The 25,044-nt window shown below is 40.5% G+C and overlaps 1 long non-coding RNA gene across 1 annotated transcript in view; it reads right to left on the bottom strand.

Annotated features, from left to right (window-relative positions):
• Positions 1-25,044, bottom strand: part of LOC147033801 (uncharacterized) — a 109,020-nt gene that overhangs the window by 62,642 nt on the left and 21,334 nt on the right. Inside the window, exon 2 of the long non-coding RNA XR_015058786.1 lies at positions 8,872-9,003. This is a non-coding gene — a long non-coding RNA (uncharacterized LOC147033801). The remainder of the gene's footprint in view (positions 1-8,871; positions 9,004-25,044) is intronic.

Below are 25,044 nucleotides of genomic sequence, written 5' to 3'. Positions count from 1 at the left end.
TCGGCGCGAAATGCGATGGTGGGCGGAAATGACGTCTTTCGGTGCGAAATGCGATGGTGGGCAGAAACGACGTCTTTCGGCACGAAATGCAATGGTGGGCGGAAATGACGTCTTTCGGCGCGAAATGCGATTGTGGGCGGAAATGACGTCTTTTGGCGCGAAATGCGATTGTGGGCGGAAATGACGTCTTTCGTTCATTCGTAGATGAGAGGGGCGCGTTTCTTGGTTTTTTCCCATCAAGCAGTAAATTAAATGGTTTTCACATATTTAACACATTAGTTTCACAAATTCCAATTGAAATACTCGGGTATTTCCGTCAATTCTCGCTATTTCCGTCTCGGTTACGTACTGCATCTACTGGACAGCCGTCATTGGCTGTCTTGAGGCACGTGTGGGGTGGGGGGGCAGGGGACACCGGAGACGTGGTAGACGTGGTAGACACCGGGGACATTTCAAACTCTGTGCAATTCTATACAGCGCACGCGCTGTAAAAATGTTTACTAGACACCTTAAGGATTCTAAAAAGTATGTTTGCATAAGTACTCAGGTGGGTGCACATGGGGCCTATTTAGCTGCCCTACTGTAAGCAATTGGTTCACTTTTTCTGTCTACAAACATCGGTTTATTACCGAAGAACATCATTTCAACTGAATGTTACAATTTGAACACAAATCAAAAAACAAACGTGGAGTTTAGCAGGACGCGGCTCTGAATTTGTCCCAATCACACATGCATAGAGAGTAGTGAAATAATACTTTTACTCTGTCTGGCAGTTAAACAAAATTGAAAATAATTGCAAGCAGGAAACTAACTCTCTTTTTTTTTTAAGGACGTTATAAAGGACACAAACAACAGGCATGAAAAACGTGTAATGTATTCAATAAGGTGGTGTAAAAGATGCTGCATCAATGGCGGTAAACTTCCAAAAAAATCCTTCCACTTTTCAAATCTTTAGTTATTTCAATCAAATTACATAGAGGATGTCTGTAAATTAATACACCAAAATGAACATTGAATGGTTTTTTATTGTTATTTGAGATACTGATGTAAATTTGTTATACCTTGTAAGTACATGAAATGCACTTATCGGTTTTAGATTGTTTAATTTATATGATATTGTTTAGATATTCTTGAATTATTAATAAACTTCTACATGTCATCCATCATTCACGATGATCAATCTAATTCGGTGTTCAAATTCTGAGCAAACATTTTCCAACAGAGTTATGTGGTTGGATGACACAGCATCAACAATGCAATGTTTAAGTTATTCAAGGTCCCTTGGTTTGCTCGTGTAGATTTTACTTTTTAAAAACCCAGATATAAAAATCTGAAGGTCTCAAGTTGGGTGAACAAGCAGGCCATTTCATAGGCCCTCCTCTAACAATTCACTGTCTGGCAAAATTTGATTTAAAAACACTTTAACAATTTGAGCAAAGTGTGGTGGTGTTCCATCATGTTGAAAGATAGGTGCTTGTAACAATTAGGGATTTTTCTTGGAGTTGCGGAATAAAAAAAACCCTCATTGCATCGTTAACCTGGTGTTGGCTTTGTGGTTAGGGTGGTGGCTTGGGATCCTCGGGTCCTGAGTTCAACCTCCGTTTTTTTCCACTGAATTAACACCAGAGGGTTGACTCAACCTGTCATCCTTCTGAGGTTGGCAAAATGAGTACCAGTGTCACAGCAAAAAGACTGCACATGAAGGGAAGGGGTATTGGTGTGGTGCAGATATGATGAGCCGAATGGCCTCCCCCTGTGCAAAAATTTTCTTGTAATTCCTTGTAAAGAAGGCATGTTGAAAATTCACCCTTTCATTTGACTTTCTTGGCTTTCCAGCAGATTTTCCCTTCAGGACAGATCCTGAAGCCTCAAACTGATCCACCCATCTTCATACAGAGTGTCTCTCAGCCACTGGTTTGTTCATTTCACGCTAAAAACACCTTTGGGTTTGAATGATTGAACCACATTCATGTAAAAATGTCATAATTTTTACTTCCAGCAAGTAGAAGCCTCCTTCAAGACTAAGCTGGAAAGCAAATTGCCCAAGACTGGGTAACACCAACACTGATAATGCTAACACCAACTTCACATCGTCAGTGCTTGCTCAGTCATTGTAATCTATTTGACCCAATATCACCACTGTATTTCTCTTTCACCACTGTAGTTGCCATTTCACTCACTTGGCACAGTATCATTGAGCAATTTTTTGAAACATAAACATAACTCTAGTATGGTGCATGCACTGCAATGCAGTACATTGATGTGTGTGAACGTAAATGAAGTACTGCACTGCTCTTTGTACTTGCTTCATCCTAGGGATTACATGAAAATTAAAACACTGAAATGTTTCACTTGTTGAATAAAACAGAGAAGTCATGTTTTATGGGGAGATGGGAATTAAGAGTGCAGTACTGTATTTCTTATTCCCATCCCACTGTAACCAGCCCTTCGGCCTCGTCTTTTCTCAAACAGAAACAGTGTGGGATATTTAATGTCAATGCAAAATTTGAGTAAACATCGAAATGAGGATGACTTTGGTGGTGCGATTGAGGACAGGAATTGCTTCACTCCCAAGTACAGTTCATTTGTTTCGAGCTCAATAGCAAACAGAGATTCAACTTGCCCCTTCACCATCTTGGCACAACAAGCATGATTGCTCGAGGCTCGGCACTCGGGTTTAGCAAGTATTAAAAAAAGGAAACACCTTTGAGACGTCTCGTGTGACCTTCTTCGTAAAAACGTTTCTCATACAATATATTGTTACGAATCTGGAAGCCATGAGCTCTCAACATACAGGCCCTATAGAACAGTTATATCAGTAAGTGTGTGTTTTTAGTTAGGGTCCCATCCCTAGTCTAATGGGAATTCAATGTTCATGCGCTGCGGAGTTATTTTGATAGTCAGGGTTTCCTTTTATTTTTACACCACCAACATCAACTACAACACCACCAGCATCACCCTCACCTTCACCTCGCTCTGGCCGACACCATGGCAGCAGTGGGGGGCAGAGTTCAAGGAGGAGCCTCGCGGCGGCTCTCACCCAATCAGGGAGATGCGAGCAAGTTCCTCGGTGGTCATCCAATGCCCACAGCCCACGCAGGATAATGTTCCTCTGCCTGTTTGGAGGGCAGTCCGCCGGATGGCCGTCACGCCCCCACCCCTCCCTGTCCAATCAACGGCCTTGGCACCCGTTTTGGCCAATGACAGGGCGACGAGCGCATTTTGCATGCCAAAACCGTCCAGTGAGGTAGGAGGCGTCCCCTCCCCCCCTGGACAAGGGTGAATAAGGTTGCGGCGCGATCGGACCAATAGGAGAGTTTTGGTTGTTGGGACGAGTGCTGAATGGAGCTCTCGACTCTGATCGCGTCTCGCTGGCACCTGGTTCTTCTGATCGCATCTCGACGCTGGCCTGGTTCGCTCGTCTCGGCCAAACCGCACGAGGCGGGAAGGTCCATGTCCTTCTGGGTTTCTTTTGGGTGTATGTCTGTTTGTGGGCCCTGTCTAATTAGGGATGGATAAGTGCTTTGCTGTATATTATTTGCCTTGCTTTAGTCAGTTTTAACTCTGCTCTTATGTGTTCCCCCCTCCCCCCCCCCCACCCATTGTAAATAAATATCCAGGTGTTAAATGCATCAGTTCGTTTTTGTATTTTCTTCATTGGTTTAGCAATGTGCGTGTTGGGAAATTTGGGGAAGCGGCAAATTGTACATTTGGACCGACGGGACTTCGGTAATCATCCGCTCAGGTTACGCATGGGTCGAGCACGCATACAGCTCGTCCCGTACGAGTTCCGTCGAGGGTGTGAATCCTTGGTAGATCGCCACGTGGGCCTCTAGGTATTTTGAAGTTTGGCAAATAACCCTGTCCCACGTGGTTGATTTATTGATGATTCACTCTCCGGTAAGGAACCTGTACCTTTCGGAGATTTTCCGAAAAGGTACGATCTAGATTCCAGGTGTTCGGCAGAGTCGACCCTACTGCTCCACATAGCGGTCGTGCTCGCAACCGATCCCCGGCCCACAACAAAATTACTGGCACTCATTCATAAATGAACTGACAAAACGTCCTGTCTATTGACCCAGATTTCCATATTAATTTGAGCAGCTTTGAGCAAGTGATTTTTCCATGATTGGAGAAAACCGACAAAACTCATGGAATCGGTCACTTAAAGAGAAAAAAAATTAATCTGACATGAGGGTGAAAAAATGGAATGTAGTAAATTACAGAAAATAAGTCAGATGGGATTGAATTACAAATAAAATATCCACAATATTGTCCATTTTTGTGTGTGCGATCCTCAACCTAGTAAATACCCACAGCTTATTACGAAAAGTAGTAAAAACAAAATTACACAGCACTCCAATGTATAAGGAACACCATCTATACCCAGAACACAAGCACAGCCAATGTTCCGCTCACATCAATCACAGCTGCTTCAGATGTGAATCTCGATCTCGATTGCTGGCACTAAATACCGAATTAAGCTCCGTGTCTCAATCTCTGGTGAGCAGAGTAAAAATGAAATCCCATTTGAACGTCGCTCCATTTCATCCCAAATTCAGTGAAAATATTCCCTGAAAATACGATCACCAGCGAAAACAAAATGCCGGTCATCACATGCGCATGCATGAAACTTTGGGAGAATGCTATTTTTTTGTTACGGTGAAAAATTGTCCAAATACAGATGAGATTGCCAAAAATAATTATCAAAAACGTGAAAGAAAAAAAATCCTTGGTATCTATATTATAAAGCAGGAGAGTTTGTCGGTCCCTGAACTACTCCCTCAGTTTTGGGGTCGCCCCGTCAAACCTTCAGTGCAATGATTTGGGGTCCCAGCGGATGTCCTAAGGTGTGTGTGGGAGGTTTCATAAACACCTCAATGCAGTTATAATTTTGACTTTTGATCCGTATGAAGCTGCTCCCAATCCAGATGTAACCTCAGAATGGTGTTTCTCTTCATTTACCTCACGAGTGTTTGTAATATTGTATTTTGTTATATTAATGGTGGAGTACTTATTTGTGATTGGAATGATGCTGTTTGGAATGAAAATACAGAAAGATTGAGTTTAAAGGATAGCGAGGAAATTCTGTGAGTGTTTCCACAAATAACATTCACGGATTCGGCATTTGCAGTTTCACCATTGTTTGCTCAAGTCCTTCACGAACCGGCTTTTCAGTGGCCGTCCAACTCTTCCTGTGCATCGCACAGGTACCTCATGAGTGTATTTATAAATATACACACTGCCACATCTGCATCCTTCCTTTGTGATCATACATGGACATCATAATTATGATTTAATAATAATAATAAAACCAATGTCACCCGCAGGGTGACCCGTATCTTGCCAAAAGGTGACCACGTGTGACTTCTTTAAGGTCACACTGAGGTGAACAGAGCTGCTATCCACCAGGAGCGACTCCTTGAGGAATATCTGCCTACGAGAGATTCCGATGAGAATCGTTCTACAGAGCAACCATGAAAAATATGTGTTTGCCTCATCACGTCACCAAATGACGTCATAATGTCTCAAGCTTGACATATCTAGAAAGCCCTCATCGAGGTGTTCAATTTGAGGTACTACACGATATGGTTCCTAAAACTTGAAAATTTGACCTTGGGGTCAAATATGTTTGACCTCAGGTGCTAACCATGAAGGTCAAGGTCAATCGCCACCAAAAACTAATCAGCTGAGCGCCAGACCATATACGACATTCCCATAAAGTTTGGAGACGATTCGATTAAAATTACTCAAAAAATAAGGGTTTCGTCGACTCCCCTGATTTGCGGCAAAGTGACCTTGACCTTTGACCTTGACCTTCAAAATTTTATGCGCTGAAAGGGACCTCTATAGGCCTCTGATATGCGAAGTTACAAAAATTTCCAATGATAACTGTGCTCTGCAGAGTGATTTATACATGATTACAGACAAAAAAAAAACAAAAAAAACATATGAAGGTCAATGCTAATCACCACCAAAAATTAATCAGCTGAGCGCCAGACCATAAAATATATTCCCATGATTTTTGAAGACGATCCGATCAATATTACTCAAAAAATAAGGGTTTCGTCGACTCCCCTGATTTGTGACAAAGTGACCTTGACCTTCAAAATTTTGTGCGATGAAAGGGACCTCTGTAGGCTTCCGATATGCGAAGTTACAAAAATTTCCAATGATAACTGTGCTCTGCATAATTTTTTTATACGTGATTACAGACAAACAAGAAAAAAATAAAAATAAAAAACATACAATCTGACTTACATATGTTGCAAAAACTTCGTTTTGGCAAGATAATAATAATAATAATGATGCTACCGTACAAGGACCTTCAGCTTTGGAGGCCAATCAAAGCTTGCATAAGTGTTGCCAACCTGTGGTTCTTTGTCCATGCTCTGTCTACAAATATGACTTCAAATGCTGAGCATCAAGCAAGGAAGCGGCATGTACAATTTTTAATGTCTTTGGTATGACTCGGCTGGGGTTCAAGCAACTGACTTCTCAGACTCAGAGGAAACACTCGAATCATTTTACCACCGGGTCTGTTTAATTTAATTGAAAGTGCCATGTCCAATGGATCTGGTTGACATTTTTTTTTTCCCACCTGCTATTTATCATCTTATTTTCATTATATTAATCCCTGCATTTCTTTGTCACCTTGCTGGAAAAATACACCGCCATAGATGCGGAGACTTGATGAAAATTGTGTTGTATTTTTTCCTCATGAGAGTGCCCAAATCAATTGTTTTTCCATTGATAACATCAAATGGAATTTGTTTCTTGAAACGGAATTTAGGTTTTTTGTAAATGGTAAAAGGCACTTTTTTTTGAAAAGGAAAATCATTAGCTATAGGATTCAGTTTGTCTGCTGCTTACAATAATTAGATGCGCTGAAATTGCAGAAAGCTCTTGAGTTAATAGTCTTTAAAATAGCAGTGTATAAGCAGAGGAGCTAGAACTATCAATTGTTATCACCCTTCTTCTTTCTTTCTTTAAAGGCCACAATTATTCCCACTTTATTGTGGGGTTGGCTGAGGGAAGTTTTTGCCCCAAGATTTTTCATGAACCGACTGGCCAGACCTGGTGTTCGATTTGGTGGTAAGAGCAGGAATTTGTAATTTGTTCATGGTGCTGTCGATGGCTCGCCTATTCTTCACAAAGGACACTGTGGGATATTTAATGTCCGCAAACTAATGTCAGCATATGTCATAGACACAGCAGTTTAATGTCCATCCGAGCGACGGCACACACATTGATGAATCACCGTGCCTGTGAAACACTGGGATGGCAGTTTATAGCTGGTTGGGATTTGAACCCAGGCTAGACAGCTTTGGGGCAAGTGTGGCTACCTCTAGTCCATCCTGCCAGCTCAATTATCACCCTAATGCCTTTGTATGTAAAAATTAAAACTTGTTTAAATAAGGAAATTGCAAAGGTTGTAATTTTATAAAATCAAATTAATTGCTGAACAAAACAATGGGTTAAAACAATCCGAATATTGTTTGCCTCTGCTGGGGGCACAGTTTCTGTTTGAAGATTGGTCTCACCAGTCTCTTCTGCCTCCGTTATTTCTAACAAATCATTCTGAAAAAGTCTCCCTCACAGTCCATAGATGCAAGGAAAGACACATAAAAAACACCTACTGAAAGATTATTGTTAACGATTACAATCAATCTTTTTTGCTAATATGCGTAAAACATTTCTTTGACCGTCTACATGTCCTTTTTTTTTTGCAGAATTGTGCATGACTGAATAATTGTGGTTAAAGTTTCTCCCAACATCAGGTATTGTCATCGATTCAGGTATATTTCTTTCTTAAGAGAGTATGCAGAATTACAAATAATAAATGCCTCCTCAAATTGAGGAAATCGCACGCCCGTCTTATATATGTCAAAGAGTTTTGAGTTCAGGAGAAGCCATGCGTACCGTGTATGGATCATGGCCATCCGATATTCACTTTTAAAAATTTATAGCTGTAGTCCAAAAGTCCTTGGAGTATAATAAAGTGCAGCTCCCTGCAGTTAAAATAATTAGAGTGTGCTTCAGGTATGGTGATAATTGGGATGCGAGTCCCAATGGCTTCAACCATAGCATGAAACTATTCATCCTGCAGCATGGTGAGGATCAATTATAGGCAAAGCTCTCACCATATCACATTATAGAACACGATTGTAGTTTCAAAAGAAGTTGATATTAAAAACCCATAGACGTAGCTTCAGATCCATTTTTCCACCTCCCTTTACACTTATCAAGGGCCACCTTTTGAGTCGATGGGATAGTCTGAGATATATGGGTGCATTGTCTTTCAATATGTGAGGCCAAAATACCTCACAGACAAGAAAACCTTTTGAAAAATGCAGTCATCTGGAAGAACTCTTCAAGCCACATAAAAACGGAGAAATTACAACATTTTGAAAGTTGAACAGCGCTCGTGGAGTGCATACCTCTGCCGGGCTGAACAGTTTGTGTTTCTTATCCCAATTATAGGGTGGATCTGCATCCGGGCCTTAACCAAAATCTAATTGGCTTGTTATTCGCACATACCCAACTCATCCAACAAGTTTTGTCATAAGTCATCCACAACCTTTTGAGATATCATTCGACATATCGTTTTTGGCCGCATTTCTCAATGGTGAAGAATCACTTAAAATATATTTTTTAAATTATCGTATCCAGATCCGGATCCGGATCTTCCCAAAAATCGAATCAATTTGTCCTGGTCATACACTCAACCTATCCACCAAATTTTGTCCGAATCCACTTACAGACAGACAGACGGGTGAAACCATAACCTCTGTCCATCTTAGATGGTGGAGGTAATAAAGTATAAAAATTACAATAGAAATGTTTTCACATCATTGTGTTGAAGCTTACCTTGAAAGTTGATCACCTCGCTGAAGCTCCGATACGTGTTACAAGGATGATCCCAATCTGCACGTGGTTGAAGAATTCCAAAGCGGAAGAAACCGAGCATGAGCATTCATACTCTTTATTCCATTGAGGATGCTGGATGAGTTAGACACAAATTATAACATACATTTGAAATGTTGCATAGTTTGGCAAACAGCGATCAGACTGTTCTAATTTCACTTGATGACATTTTAAAACTGGTAATTGTGCGATTTCACTTTTAATGATGATAACAACCCTTATGATGGATTATGTGAGCACGTGATTGGAGGAAAGTTTGAAAAGTTTGAGATTTTGAAATCCAGTTTTTTATTCTAACCAAAATTAAAAACACTTCCATAAACTCGAAAACATTGTGTGTATTTACATGTGATGAACGAGTGTGGATTCAATTTTTATGGTTGTTGCAGGTTGAACATTATGCCCGCTCAATGATGTCTCACCATGTCTGCGAAACACCAGGATGGCAATTTATCGCTGGGGTGAAAATCAAACTCAGGCTGGACAACTTGGAGGTGAGTGTGCATACCTCCCTGTTATCCTTCCAGCAATATGATATCCAAACAAAAAGAAAACAATGGGCATTGGGCAAATAAAGAGAAAAATAATGACGCGCAAACAAGGATTCGAATTTGTAAAACCTGATGACATTTTTGAATTTAAAATGTTTTGGCTTCAAGCAAAAATAAAATAAAATAAAATAAAATTCTCCCCTCCCTTTTGGCCATTATCACAGTCGACAGAAAACATGTGATTGGATGATTTATGAAAACAAACTCGAATAAATGAACAAAGGACAATAGAAAACAAATTGGAAGCACAAAGGTCACAATGTCAAGTGGCATATTCTGCACTTAAGGAATCAAAATGACATTTTATAGAACAATTTAATGAAGTACACGTGTACTGAACAATCTTCAATTTGCGAGAACATTTGTTAATTATCCGGCTACTAATAAACAATAATTGTTCTTCGGTTATTCAATTAGCACCATCCCCGCTTGCTAATTAATACATGAATCACTCAATACTGGATGAAGCAAGCAATTTGTTTCACAAAATGAAACAAATGAAGAACAAAAACAAAAATCAAAGTTGAAGACTATGCTCGGAGAATCAAAGAACGTGAGGGTCTTGAACCCCAACACAACTCATTGCAAAATACAAATATTACTTCATACCAGTCATAATAGCAAAGTCGTCAACCATTTGCAATACTCCATAATAATTGTCATGTGACCGTCATGTCAGCCTCCATTGTGAAACAGACTTCTGTGTATGATCCTGCTGCATAAGCTGACACACCTATTCCTTTTTAGCTCACCTGTTTGAAGAACACAGAGCTCTTGTGATACCCCCGGCGTGAGCGTGAGCGTCAGCGTGAGCATGAAAATGTTAAAGTTTTTGGTGCAAGTTATTTCCTTTCTAATGTTTTTATCTACCACACTATTTTTTACTGATTACAATATACAAATACATATGTTGCTTTAAAATTATTTGGATCAGACTCCACTGCAATGCTTTATAAAAAAAATATTATTAGACTAGTCTTTTGAAAACGATAAATGTATAAACAGGCGAGCATTGGGTGGCTTTAACACCAACTCTGGTTCTGTCTCTGCTGACGAAGTCACTGGAAGCATTATGTTTTTGGGTTCTCCGTCCATCCGTCCATCCATATGTCCGTCCGTAAGTCCATGCTAATTTTCTCTGCAACCGCTTATCTGATTGACACGAAATTTTCACCATAGGTGCGACGACTCATGCAGAATGTTTTTTGATAATGATGTCATATGTCACGTGGTATGGCAGCCTTGTTGTAAAATAAGGAAAAACTTTGGACCACTATCTCCAAAACTGTTCCATGGAAAAAAATTGAAACTTGGCACGTCCTCCCCATGGGGAATAAGTGTGTTTTTTATGACATAATCGGTGGCTTCATTATGACGTCATAATTGCATTTGTCGAACATTTTATCTGATCAGTATGAAATATTTTGAGGGTCATCTGGAGCTAAATTGTATGGGGGTGGGGGGGGGGTTGATGACATCATCGTTCATGTGGTTTAGCAGCCATTTTACATAAAACCACAGCACCACCACCTGCACCAATCATGTCACCAATATAACAGAATTTATCGACACATTCCAGAGATAGATCCCCATAAACTAACATTTCTGCTCTAACTGGAGCCACTTATTTACCTGCACAAACAGCATATTTGAAATCAGGAACCACCTGCAGTCCACCCCTGATGTCATGACACATCTTATGCACCCAGCAGTTGGAAGATTTACACAATATTGAATTGCCACAAACACCTTTTTCTACAGACAGTACAGGGCCACCTCTTTTTTCCCCACACATCCTTCTCCCTCACCACTAATCAGTACTTTTGATTTCCCTGTATTCACTTCCAATCCTCTGGCCTCCATATCCTCCTTCCGCACTGCATATTTACCCATTTCCTCTTCCACACTGTTGGCTATCAACACCTGGTCATCTGCAAACAGGAGTTCCCAAGGTAAGCTTCCTCTAAATTCCTGTGATATAGCTTAAATAACCATGATGAACAGGATTGAGCTCAACACTGAACCTTGATGAACACCCACTTTCACTTCAACATCCTCACTCTGCACTCCATTTTCCCTCACATAAGTTTTTGAGCCATCATACATTGCCATAACTACTCCAAAAAAGCAATCATCCACACGTAACTTTCTCATGGACCATTGCACCACTTCCCGGGGGACCCTATCAAACGCCTTATCCAAATTCACAATTATAAAGTACAGTTGTCTCTTCTTCCCCAGATATATTTCCTGTGATTGTCGAATCATAAAAATTGCCTCTATCATTCCCCTTCCTGACATGAAACCAAATTGCATTTCATGTATAATAGCACCGACTCTCTCTACCACTTTCATTCTATGGTCCAGCAGCTTTAGACCCCTATAGTTGTTCTGAACTAAGGAATCACCCTTCCCTTTATAAATATTCACCATTACTACACTCTTCAACCAGTCATCTGGGACAGATATCTCTCTTACAATTGCATTTACTAATGTAGATATTAAATTCACTCCAATATCACCAGATGCCTTCAGTATCTTTGCGACAATACCAGTGCTGCTCGCCGCTTTACCATTCTTCATTTCATCGATGGCTTTCTTCACCCATTCATTCTTTATCTTAGGTAGTGGGCCCTGCACCAGCTCTACTGCCTCCAGAATATCACTGTTCCAAGGGACCTCCTCATTTAGCAGGCAGACAAATACACGAGACAACACCAGACTTGACCAGACAAACATGAACTTGGGGAAAATGACGTAACTTACTGGAGTACTCAGGATACCGGAAATTTCATGACAATTTCATTTTTCTCTCTGCACTATGTGGAGCAACTGAGGAGACATTTCCTTCATCCCATGAATGTCAACCTGTGGGGTTTATCCATGTTATATCCTCAAAGTGCTGAATCTCAAGCAAGGAAGCAGCATGTACCATTTTAATCCCCCGCCGCATGGCTGAAGGGGGATATTGTCAATTATATGGTATAACTCAGCCTGGTTTGAACACTCCAACCAAATTCCAACAATTCTGGGAAATTTTTCTGGCCTTCAAGAGGGGATAACCAGACTCTCCTGCACTGCCTAGTCTAATCTGCCTGTCGTCCCATTCTGGTGACTTTTAATGCCCTCAGTGCTACTTGGGATGGACATAAAAATGTTACTTGTATAAAGCATGGCCTAAATTTCCCCCAACTCAACAAAAAGGGAGAGTGTGGGAAAGACGAGTTGCCTTGTAAGGAACTTCAACACAGGAGGCCATTAGTCACATCAAAGCCTATGCTACGATTACCAACCTAATGTTGTTTGTCCATGCTGTATCCATTTTTAATGCTGAGCGTCAAGTAAGGAAGCAGCACATACCATTTAAAAAAATTATTTGGTGTGACTCGGCCAGGGGTTCGAACGGCCAACCTCCAGGACTCAGACAAGACCCTCAAAGCATTACACCAGTCTGGTTGAGGAATAAAGATCTAAAGGGGAGAAAATGGGCAGGTATATCAAGGAGTGGAGAATTCTGCCTTTTTGTTCCAAATACCTATGCATCAAGAAGTCGGTAGACTTGTAATGTGGGGATGGCCCTGACACTCCATTGGCTCAATACAACATCAATCCTACAAAAAAAGTCTACCAAGATAGAACTTATAAACCTGCATATAAATTACCTACCAGTCATCTGTGTAGAATTCACCACCCAATAACACTCATTATTAAACTTTGGGACTTCATCACTGAACCAAAAAAATGAGAAACCCAAAAGTGCCCGTTTGTCATTCTTCTTATTTTTTTCTGACAGCCTCACTCAAAATTGGTTTTAGCTATGAACTTGGTTTAAACTCCAATGTACTACATTTTATTGTGAAAGGTACAAACTGATTGAAATTTCAAAAGGTTGAAAGAATTCCATGAAAAGTTCACAAAACTGCATTCCTTTGTAAATGAATAAGAAGGGATCAGAGGGGTGGGTGGGACGACGACTGTCAATCAGCGTGATTGGGGTGGGGCCACTACGTACAATTGCCCAAGGGCCAATCAGACAAACAGTGCCTTCAAGAAAGTATTCACACCCCTCGACTTTTTCACATTTTGTTGTGTTCCAGCCTGAATTTAAAATGCTTTATATTAAAAAAAAAAATGGCACCAATCTCAACAAAATACTCCATAATGACAAAGTGAAAACATGTTTTTCGAAATTTTTACAAATGAATTAAAAATGAAAGCCACGGATCATTGAAGAAAAAAAAAAGATTCTCACTTACAGGTGACACATGACTCATGAGCACTCAAGGAGGTGAACAAAAGCGGGAACCAAAGTATTTGGGCATTGTACAAACCCAAATGGCCACTCTTGTAACACAGCATTGGATCCCACACCATTGCAGATGGAAGGAGATTAAAGTTTCCTCCAAAGGATAATATTTTCATTAATGTGACTCCTTACTTAAAGGTTCAGTATGGAATCAGAAAAATAAATTTGATGTGATTATATTGATTTTTAAGTAATAAACAAAGAATTTAACATCTATCTATAATTCCAGCAATCTCTGTGTGTCTGTCTGTCTGTCTGTGACCGCTGTTTCTCGACAACCACTGGTCCAGTCGAATTGAAACTTGCCAGGTATATTGCTGGGGCCCTGTGGTTGTGCCTTTTCAAGATTCGATATTAATCAGACAAGTGGTTCCCAAGTTATGGCCATTTATTTACCAAACCAATGACAGGACAGTGCTATGACATCACAATTGACATCACAATTCTTCTTCTTCGTTTGATATGACATCACAATTGATGCTGGCGGCCTGAGTATGTGCCTTTTCATGGTTTGATATCGTTCTTCTTCATCTGTTTCATCTGTTTCCCAAGTGTTTCCCAAGTTATGGCCATTTATTTACCAAACCAATGACAGTACACGGCCACGCACGTATGGGCACGCACGGGCACGTACTAGTGGTTTTTAATTGCAATAATTTTTTGAGGTGTTCCAGTTTAAAAAATAAAAAAAACAAACCCGTCAGGAAACGCCCCTAAGATTTCCAGAAAAACTGCCACGACGTCACTGAGGGAAAGATTGCCAGCACACAATGGATAATGGCCACACAACTCAAAAGTTAATTTGACGAATAATTTTCTGAAATCAGGAACCACCTGCAGTCCACCCCTGATGTCATGACACATCTTATGCACCCAGCAGTTGGAAGATTTACACAATATTGAATTGCCACAAACACCTTTTTCTACAGACAGTACAGGGCCACCTCTTTTTTCCCCACACATCCTTCTCCCTCACCACTAATCAGTACTTTTGTCCACCATAATGGCAGAATTGTCCACTGTTGCGAAACTGTTGTCTACCATAATGGCAGAATTCATTATATGGTAAAAAAGGAGAAAAAAAAAAGACATGTCACAATTACTAAAACCTATGAAACCCCTGTGGTTTTAAGAATTGTTCTCGAAAGAGTGAAGGAGCTAGCCAATATTTACAAGATTAATGTGCATGTGCAACCGACTTGAGTGGCCATGTGACATGGAAGATTGTGTACAATTGGGTGATTTGGTCATAAATATTAATGATGTGGATCACAGAGGTATATTGTGTAAGAAAGTTAGTCACGTGACATGCATGATGTTTTCGTCATGTATGACGAAGTGCATATGTAAGCCATCATCCCTTATCCGTGTGCAAAGTTCGAAAAAGATCGGGAAAGGCATCTCCGAAAAATGGTTGAGGATGTGTTCAACTTCTGTTTTTCACAACTAAAAATGGCCGCCAGTCGGCCATCTTTGATTGAATCGTGAAACAAAATGACATGCTTATGTATACCATCATGTGTTGTCGTTTTGCCAGGTTTGACTGAAATTGGTTAATATATGTGCGAGATATGGCTGCAGAAAGATGTACAGACAGATAACATCCAATCAAGAAGCCCCGTTTCGGATAAAGTCCAACGAGGGTTAATAGATGACATGTATGTGTGAGAAGAAGAGGGAGAGGGAGAGAATGAGAGAACGAGAGAGTGTTCCAGAAAATGGAAGAGTTAAAGTCTGACTGGCAGTGATTTATGTGGAATTGTGATTAAATAGAACAAATTATTATTGTTATTTGCTCCAGCTTAAACGCCGCTATACGACGTGCTGAATGATAAATCAACATACCATCAGACAGTATGAATTGAATATTCGGTCAAAAGATGTCTTGTCAAAAAAAGATTTCGTTAAAATACTCAACAGGAGGTTTCACCAAGTCATGTGGTCTTTTGCAAGCCTTTAGTGAGTTATGATAAGCTGGTAGAATGGCCTAGAGGTAAATACACTCTCCTCCAGGCTGTCTAGCAAGTTATCAAGCATAGGTTTGAATCCCGACCGAGCTATAATTTGTCATTCTGGCGTCTCACAAGCTGGGTGCTTCTGAATGCATGTGCTGTTCCTCAGATGGATGTTAAACTGACACCAATTTGCAGCATCAAAACTACCGATTGAAAGTGACACAATGGAACCAAATGTCTGAGTGCGATGGAAAATAATTTCTCACTCTCAACAAGTTGATAGAAATGCCATGTCTGGTTGCTTCTCTATGGAGGGTTTTGGACAGTGGAAGGGAGGAGGGGGAGAGGTGTTGATTATCATATCTAGATTAAGGTAGAGTGAGGAGATGGATGATAAATGCCAAAGTAGTGGAACCACCATTGAACACAACAGGTCAAGCAAGAAAATGAATAAACAAGAAAAAAAGAGGGAGGAGGGGAAGAAATAGAGTAGCCCACTAGTAGAAGATGGTTGGCATAGGTAGAGTTAACGGGTGGAAAATATTGCGGATAGGGATGGGGGATGACATGAGATGGTACTTCACTGCTTGCTGGAAGCTCTGGAGAGAGAAGTGAGATTGAACCCTCTTCCAGACAGCAGTTTCTCAAATAGGAGAAAAGAGGAACAACCTTCTGGTCATGACCCCATTTGTAAAAAAAATATATAAAATGGTATCTGGGAGCCACAGGGTAGGGTGGTTATTATCATGCTGTATTAAGGAGAGGAAGCATTGCGCAGTGTTGAAACAACTTCAAATTCTTCCATTTCACCCTGCCTGCACAACAAACTTTCACTTGTGGAAACAAACTATCTCCAAGAGATGGCAACCAACGGATTGTGCTCAAAACGACAACCAAAACAACTCAATCAACCCTGTGCTCCTTCGACCACGTCCCAACCTTCATAACGCTAACTCCTGATGAGTAAGTGTGCCAGCTCTTCCACAAAACCAAACTTTGAGCAAGTACGTCGCAATGCTCAAGTCCAGGTGTCCCACTTGTCTAGGCCACTAAATGCGAAACAAAATCGAATGATGGTATATTTCCAACAAGCAAATGTAGATCTCATCTGTGGCTGACGATGTTGGGGGTCACTATTTTACACCTGTTCGGACAGGATCACATCCAAGAAAAGTTTAGGAACCCCTTGTGTAGAGCCTATACATTGATGGTGCCCTACACAAGGGCTCTGGGAAGCCCTTGTGTGGGGCACCGTCGATGTGATCAATTCCACAAACGAAAACGCTCCTTAGAGAGAGAATGGCCTCGGCCAGTGGAAACAAGCTGCATTCATGGCTTGGTTTACAGCAGAACTCCATTTTCCTTCTCAAGCTTCAGTGGTTCGCTTCAAACGACTTACGTGTTCCACTATCAATTTGACTTAGCCTGACAGGCAGGCACTGTTAAAACGCAGTGTAAAAATGTTTTACGTCTAATGACATAACTCCATTATTGAGTCTAATCTCTCGACTGCTACAGAGACAAAAAAAAAAAGTTTGGTTAAATTGAACATCGCATGCTTTTGAAATCGCTTTCAGACACCTTGGAATAAAATGGAAATTAAAGAAAGGTTCAACAATGTTAAGGTGGTTTTATTGCGCTGTAATGATAGTTCTCGTTTCATCGTTATTTACTTTGGTAAACCAGGTTCGGCTGTTTCGTGTGCTCAGCAGAACCCAATGGTTCATGATGGAGAGATCCAGGTTCAAATCCAATATCTGACATGCATTTGTCTATCATCTCCTGTAATGTCTTTGCAATTCACCTTCAATCTCCACCAGTGCCTTTTTCCGCCATGTGATTTATGTATCATCTCCTCCATGAACCTGATATCACTGTTAAAATAATAAAAACTGTCAAACTGGGGAGAAATCCTTGGACAAGCCTTTGGCTCCATCACTTGTTTATGGTTTGTTTGTTTTCCAAATGGGATGCACTGGCTTTGATTGGCACAATGAATGGGAAATGAAGCATGGCTTACTGATACCTTCACGATCTTGAAGAATAGGATCATTTGTGTGAAGCAGAATGGTGATATTAGGAAACCGTTGTTTGGATTTTGAACATTTTGTCAATCCCTGAACACTCTAGTAAATCTATCACTTTGGCTGTTGGTCCATTGGACTGACTCTCTTCTTCATTCCCCTGCAGCCCAGTGCAGTACGTCCTTGTCCTTCATAATTTTCACAATGGTTTCAGTAACCTTGGAAATATATGATGAACTATGGCTGCTAAAAACAGTCCAACAAGACTCGGTCATAAAGCTTTTATGAAACTGGAATTGTAATGCATTGCATGTGAAAGCAAGCACCCATACAGTATCACACTATTTTCATTCCATCATCACCTTTTAAATTGTTGGTGTCGTTATGATTCAAATATGGATAATATTTGTCCTCGAGTTGTCTTTACTATGGTTATGACAATGAGTATGATGACGTTTTGATGAGAAGTAGGATTCCAAGGCACGATATTGTCGTGTCCAGAGGGTTAGACCCTACCTGGACGGATGGCCAAACAGGTCTCCCTTGGAGGCTCACAGCCGAAATTCTCGGGAATTATGGTGCTCAAAAGAAATGGCGGTGACGGACAGAGGCACATGGGTTGTACTCGACCCACAACAGATACATGGACACAAGCAAATTAAATTAAATGGGTAATTTAATGACAGTAATCAAATATGTACAATGACAATATTTTGAATTATAATAATGAAAGAAAAATATGAGGTAATCGAGATCGAGTTTCTAGATGGCCAACAACAGGGAGGTACCGAGCAGTTGAATGATCAAAATAACCAAATCAAAACAACAAACAAGTGACAAAAGAATGTCTCCGGCTTAGACCTCAATATATTGACACGGCCCCTTTGAAGGTGTTGCGACTTTGTTGTAATCCAAAGTCGAGCAGCTTGATAATTTTACACCATTCCCATTTGAGGGTATCCACAAGTTTCACATCAAATCATTCTCGGTGGGAAATAAATGTAAGTTGAAGGTTGAGCACCCTCCCTTTTCCTTCATCATATCAATATAGAGCACTATCAAAAGAGAAATGGTGGAGGAACGAAGACAGGGGAAGAAAGCATAGAAAGAATAAGTGGTTACAACAGATTCCAACAGGTTAGCTGTCATTGTTTTTACCTGAAAAGATTAAGATAGCAATATTGACCACTTCTCTGGACAAAATAGGATATGTCAATCAATGTGTTATTATTTTCCACTGGTACTACTTAAGATTCATTAAAGGAAAATTGAAATATCATGAAATCACTCAAATATATATTTTTTGAAATACATTTTTTCTAAGGCCATGAAATCCTTCGGGTTTGTATTCCCTGAGATGCAATATCACACTGCTCTCCCATAAATTATGTATTACAAATAAATATGATTATATTTAAGTTAATGTCGCAGCAACTTGCTTGCTTCAGTTGCTGAATTGGGCTGGTTTGATTCCTGACCCAACTATAAACTGCCACCCTGGTGTTTTGCAGGCAGGGTATTGAATCAATCCGCATATTATATGTTGAACCAGGTGTCCCATCTACCAGCATTAATTATACTAGTGGATATTAAAGATCCAGCTTGGTGTCTTTGCAAAGAGAAGGCAGGCAATCACTCACCGGCACCCAAAACAAATGACTAATTCCAGACTTCACCAACATCGAAAGGGCAAAAGCACGTGCATTGTCATATTTACCCGAGACTACTCCGGAAGCAGGATGTTCAACCAGAACACAGTGCTCAGTCAGACTACCATAGTGAGGGAGAGAGTAGATTTTGTCCACGTTATTTCATGAACAGGTCGAACATATTTCACAGGTGTCATACATACACTGTATGCCTGGTGTAAGCTTCATGGTTAGGATGGCGGGCTTGGGATCCTACGATGATGAGCAACTTCCTTGGGCTGCAAGTTCAAATCCTGCTCTCCCATTGAATTAACACAAGGTGGGGTTGACTCAGCTTGTTCATCCTTCTGAGGTTGACAAAATGAGTTCCAGCTTGCTGGGATAATCGAGCCATTCAACATATACATATACATATACATATATATATACATATATATATATATATATATATATATATATATATACACATATACATACATACATATATATATATACATATACATATACATATATACATATACATACATACATAAACACCTCCCTGCTACTCTCGCCGAATCTGCTGCATAAAGCAACCAAGAAGGCCTACACAAGGTAGGTGCTGTGGAAGTAAAAATAATGAATTCCATCAAGTGAAATATGAGCATGGACATTTTAGAAATAGAAAGCTCTATGGATCACATGATTATTGCAAAGCACTGGTGTTTCTGTATTAATCACACTGAAACAAATATTTTTTCATATTGAGATAAGTGTTCTTTGACCACAAATTATGTACTCATTTCTCTTTAACTTCTGCTTTTTAAACAATATTGAGGTATAAAATCTGTTGTTAAGTTTCGGCAAAAATCACTGTGCAAAGAATGGTTCGCATGCGCTGAATTGACAAACGATTTTCATTATCTGCAAGATAATTATGCTTATCACATCTCTCACAATGACAAAGTCAGAACTCATTACAATTGCTGAAATGGACTGCTCATGGTATGAGTTTCTTTGTTTGCTCATCTCATCAGAACTCATTACGTTTGCAGATTGGAATACCTGTTCATTTATTTGTTACAATGTCTACCTAACAGGCCACAAATGAGTGGAAAAGAATCTCTGTTCAAATATCCTGTGATCTTGTTCATTCCATATAACTGAAACGTATCTGTTAAAAACTTAGGATCATTGATTAATATACTGTTTGCCTTTCTCATTGTTGAGAAAGTGCTCTCCTGAATCCATGAGTAAATGCTCAACACCATCACTGTCCCACTCATAGCGAATATTTCAAATCAGATGACTTTCAAACCATATGGCAATTATAATAACGAATGTATAATCCCATGCTCACCCAAGCACATCTGCACCTGGTGAAAGATCTTGTTATGAGTCCATGCTTAGTGAAAGGAAATATGTACCCATCCGTTAGATTTGTTACTCTAAAATATACTTGATACATCAATACATACTGAAGGTTGTTTTATAAATAAATACATTTAAATGTTAGTTCACTATGTTACAGTATAATCTTATATTTTCCACTTGGTTGGCAAATTGGGGAGAATTGCTTTGGTGAAGCCAGAGAGTCTGGTCCCCAGAGGCATTAGTCTTGTTAACACTGGCCTCGCATTCAATTGCAAAATTGTACAAACATGATCTATGTCTTCCCCATTGTACTATTATCAAGAGGAGTTTCATCGAACCGCAGAGGTCATTGACCTCTAATTGTTCTGCAAAAGCTGTGCAAACCAGATGCTCCATTTGCATGGTGAGATAAATGCTTATCATTGTCGAAAGTAAATGATTGGTTTCTGCGCATAAACGCCCGACCGAAGACACGCATTCTTTCACAATACAATCTGCTTAATTATGCTCAAGATTGTTTTCTCTTTGCTTGAAGGACCTCATGTGCAAACAAAGCTTTCTTGTATTTTGATTGGCCAAGTGCCCTGTGATGTTCTGACCCATTCCCAATTTCAAATTGTAGAAATGGCCATGTATTCTGGCTCAGAGACAGAGATCTGCATGGACTCTTGAGACGAGCTCTTCTTTCCACATATATGTGTTTTTGTATAAAAAAAAAACAATCTGTCGCTGTCGAAACCAGGGCATTTAAGATCATCGGCATCTCCCGCAATGAAGCTGAGTCTTTGGGCCTCTCACTCAATCACCGCAGGTTGGTCGGTGGTCTTTCTGTCTTCTACCGACTCCTCTCCAGCCTTGCCCCCCCCCTGCTCTCTCTGCGATTTGTCCCCACCACATTTCCACAGGGCGCTCAAGGTCCGCCAACAACCCCCTTCTGGTAAAACTACCAAAATCACGAATCACTGCTCATCTTCACTCTTTCATTACTCTTTTTTCCCGCCTTTGGAATAAACTTCCTCACTCTATTCTTTCCCATTCTTCCCTCCAGGCTTTCAAAACAGCTGTTCACTACCACCTCTTATCTTCCCACATCCAAATCCTCGATCTTTTCTACCCCCGATAATCCACCCAAGCCCACTTCCTTCATTTCTCCTGCTTTCCTTCCTGAAAGTCCCTGAAATGTCCATCTCCTCTTCGCCATGTTCCCCGTCCCATCCCCATCCCTCTCCCTTCCACAGTTCACCTAATGTGTCTGTTCCCCACTGTTTTGTCCCTTCCACTCCCGCCCCTCTTGTCTCATGCCTCCTTGCTGTTAGTTGTGTGTTAGCTCTCATACGAGCCTCGACCAAGGTATACAAAAAATAAATAAAAAAAAATCTGATAAATTATAAAGGGTTTTCTCTTTTGGTTGGAAATCTCCACCTCAGCGCTTGGCTGAATCAAACCCTTCTGAAGAGTTCCTCCACAGCTATAATGACGTTCACACATAGTACACACATGAAAATCCCAATGCGACACACCTCAGCTGCCAGACCAGTTTCATCACTTATTGGCTAATCATCAGCAACAGCACAGACAGCAATGCATACCAATGAGGCTCCAAAGCATATACCATGTGCAAAGGTCAAAAGCAGTCAATATATAAATAATAAAGAAAGACTCGCCCACATCTCTCACCTGTGAATGGAAGGAATAGCCAATCAGCTCTCACCTAATCAACTAAACACAGGTGGCTAGGATTATATAAATAAATTAACCTCCCATGCTTCTCCAGCCGATCTGCTGCATAAAGCAACTAAGATGTATATATATATATATATATATATATATATATATATATATATATATATATATATATATATATATATATATATATATATATATATATATACATATACACACACACACACACACACACACACACACACACACACACACACACACACACACACACACACACACACACACACACACACACACACACACACACACACACACACACACACACACACACACACACACACACACACACACACAAATGTATGTATATGAATAAACATTTGGTTGTACAAAATTTCAAAATAGCAGAAAAAAGAACAGATATTGCGAAAGCTTTTCGCCTTGCAGCTCATCAGGACACACGCAACACGCCACAAGATTGCCCTCATGAATACCCTTGTTAATAGAGCGTGAGTCTTATGTTCACCCTGTTTACTTGCTGCTGAAATTGAGTGCATTAAAACCATTCTCCGGGACAATGGCTACCCTGAGCGACTCATATGTGGGTTCATACAGCGCAAAATAGCCGATCAGTCTAAGGATGCAATATTTGGACCAGAAAAAGTGTCCGGTTTATCTTAAGCTGCCGTGGAGAGGAAAAATATCTCAAGTTGGAACTATAGGCGAAATGGTTAGTTTCACAATGTTACAACTCTGTTGCAACTACAGTGATTTTTACCACCAACAAATTCCTCCGCTCAGTCCAGAAAGATGTGCTACCTACCATAAAACTGAACAATGTTATTTATGATTTTCAGTGTCTGTGTGATGCCAGGTACGTTGGTCGCACATCACTCAGACTAGAGGATCAGATCAAGCAGCACCATTCCATTGATGATTCGGAACAAACTGGAGATGGGTCGTACACAACCATGCCATTCATGTAATAACCCAACAAGAATGCCTGCTCAAAGCGATTCTGCCATTGGTCAGCACCATCTGAACAATTCTAAATGCGTCCAGGACTATCACGCTGAACGGTTCAGGATTGTGGCACGTGCGCGTACTGAAGCCCGTTTACATGTTCTTGAAACCACATTTATACACACATGAACTCCTGTTTTTTTTGCAAACAAAAAGAGTATAGTGCAAGCACTGCATCTGTTCTGACCTGAATCCATAGAAAAATGGGAGGTCACTGGTTCCCTTGGTGCCTCAAGGTCATGATGTGTATGTTCGTGTCAGTAACAGTCCAAAGAACCAATCCCCAATGGTCTGAAGAAATAAATTGTTTAATTTTGTCTGTACTTCTGATATTCTTGTATGTGTCCTGACGAGCTGCAAGACTAAAAGATTCGACAATGTCTGTTCCTTTTTCTGATAAAAAAATATATGTATTGTCATGTCCAGGGGGTTAAATTAATTACCCCAACCCAATTGTCGTGTACGGATCTGTTCACACTAGCCTGAATGTATTGCCAAATGGTTTTCTCCTTTGGAGGCGAACATGAGATCCTTCGAGATTATAGTGCACACAGGAAAAAATGGTGGCAAAGATGCATAGCCGACAGAAGCATGAGGGTTTACAGTCGAACCCACGACAAATTGACAACAGAAGCAACTTAAATAATTATGGGAGTTCAATGAAAATCAATCAAATATTTACAATGGTGATAATTCAAAGTGTAATAAAAGAAATGGAACTCGAGGTAAAACTAAATTCCTATTTGAGGTTCCTTCACACAGATTTTAATACAGACAAGGGGACAGAAAAAAAACTAAAGAAAAATCCTCCCTTTCTCTTGGCACTTAGCTGTGTGCCCAGAGGATGAGTTTCTGGAGCTTGACATTCACCAATTTTCATCGTCACAGCATGGGAAAATGCACCCAAAAATGGCGCAAAGCCTCTCTCTCAGTGGGAAGCATGCATGAGGTAGTTCGGGCGGTGACTTTCAACACCAGGGCTCAGAAACTGCCATGCAACTTCTTTTCACAATCGCACTTGCCGACGCCGCTCCTCTGCAAAATGGCACCGCCTTCTTCCCCGAAGGCACAACATGGGGCTTTGAGGCAGAGTCTCACATGACCCAGCGAAAGTCAATGCCCAGCATCTTGCTCTCCATCCCATGAGCAAATTCGCCTCAACACAAATACGAGAATCATGCAGCCTTCTTCACAGTGTCATGGGAAATCCAGCCGTAATGCCCTTCTCTTCCAACTGCCATCTCCTCACTCTCTTCTGCCTCATACCTTCTGACCCTTACTCCATCCTCGTCTCTCTAACGTCACGCCCATTCATCATCCACTCCAAGGGCATAGTTTGCTTGTTGCCATTTTTGGAGGTGAGGTTTCTTGCCTGCTTGGAATGTGCAGCTCGGTTGTTTTAAGGATGTGATCCCTTATTATCACCGGTCTTGAAATGCAAAAACATAGGAAAAGGTCACAGGCAGAAATCACATACTGGGAGAAATTATCCTCAACCATCCCTAATTAACACAGCACTGCCCTCCATGCGGTGACATGCAACAACTTAAGCTGACAGTTTCCCGACTTAAGTAA

The sequence above is a fragment of the Eptatretus burgeri genome, chromosome 1, assembly GCF_056783735.1.
Source record: "Eptatretus burgeri isolate ZD-2024b chromosome 1, Ebu_testis_v1, whole genome shotgun sequence".
Lineage (NCBI taxonomy): Eukaryota > Metazoa > Chordata > Myxini > Myxiniformes > Myxinidae > Eptatretus > Eptatretus burgeri.
The sequence above is the reverse complement of the archived record's forward strand: the minus strand, read 5'-3'. Positions and strand labels throughout refer to the sequence as shown.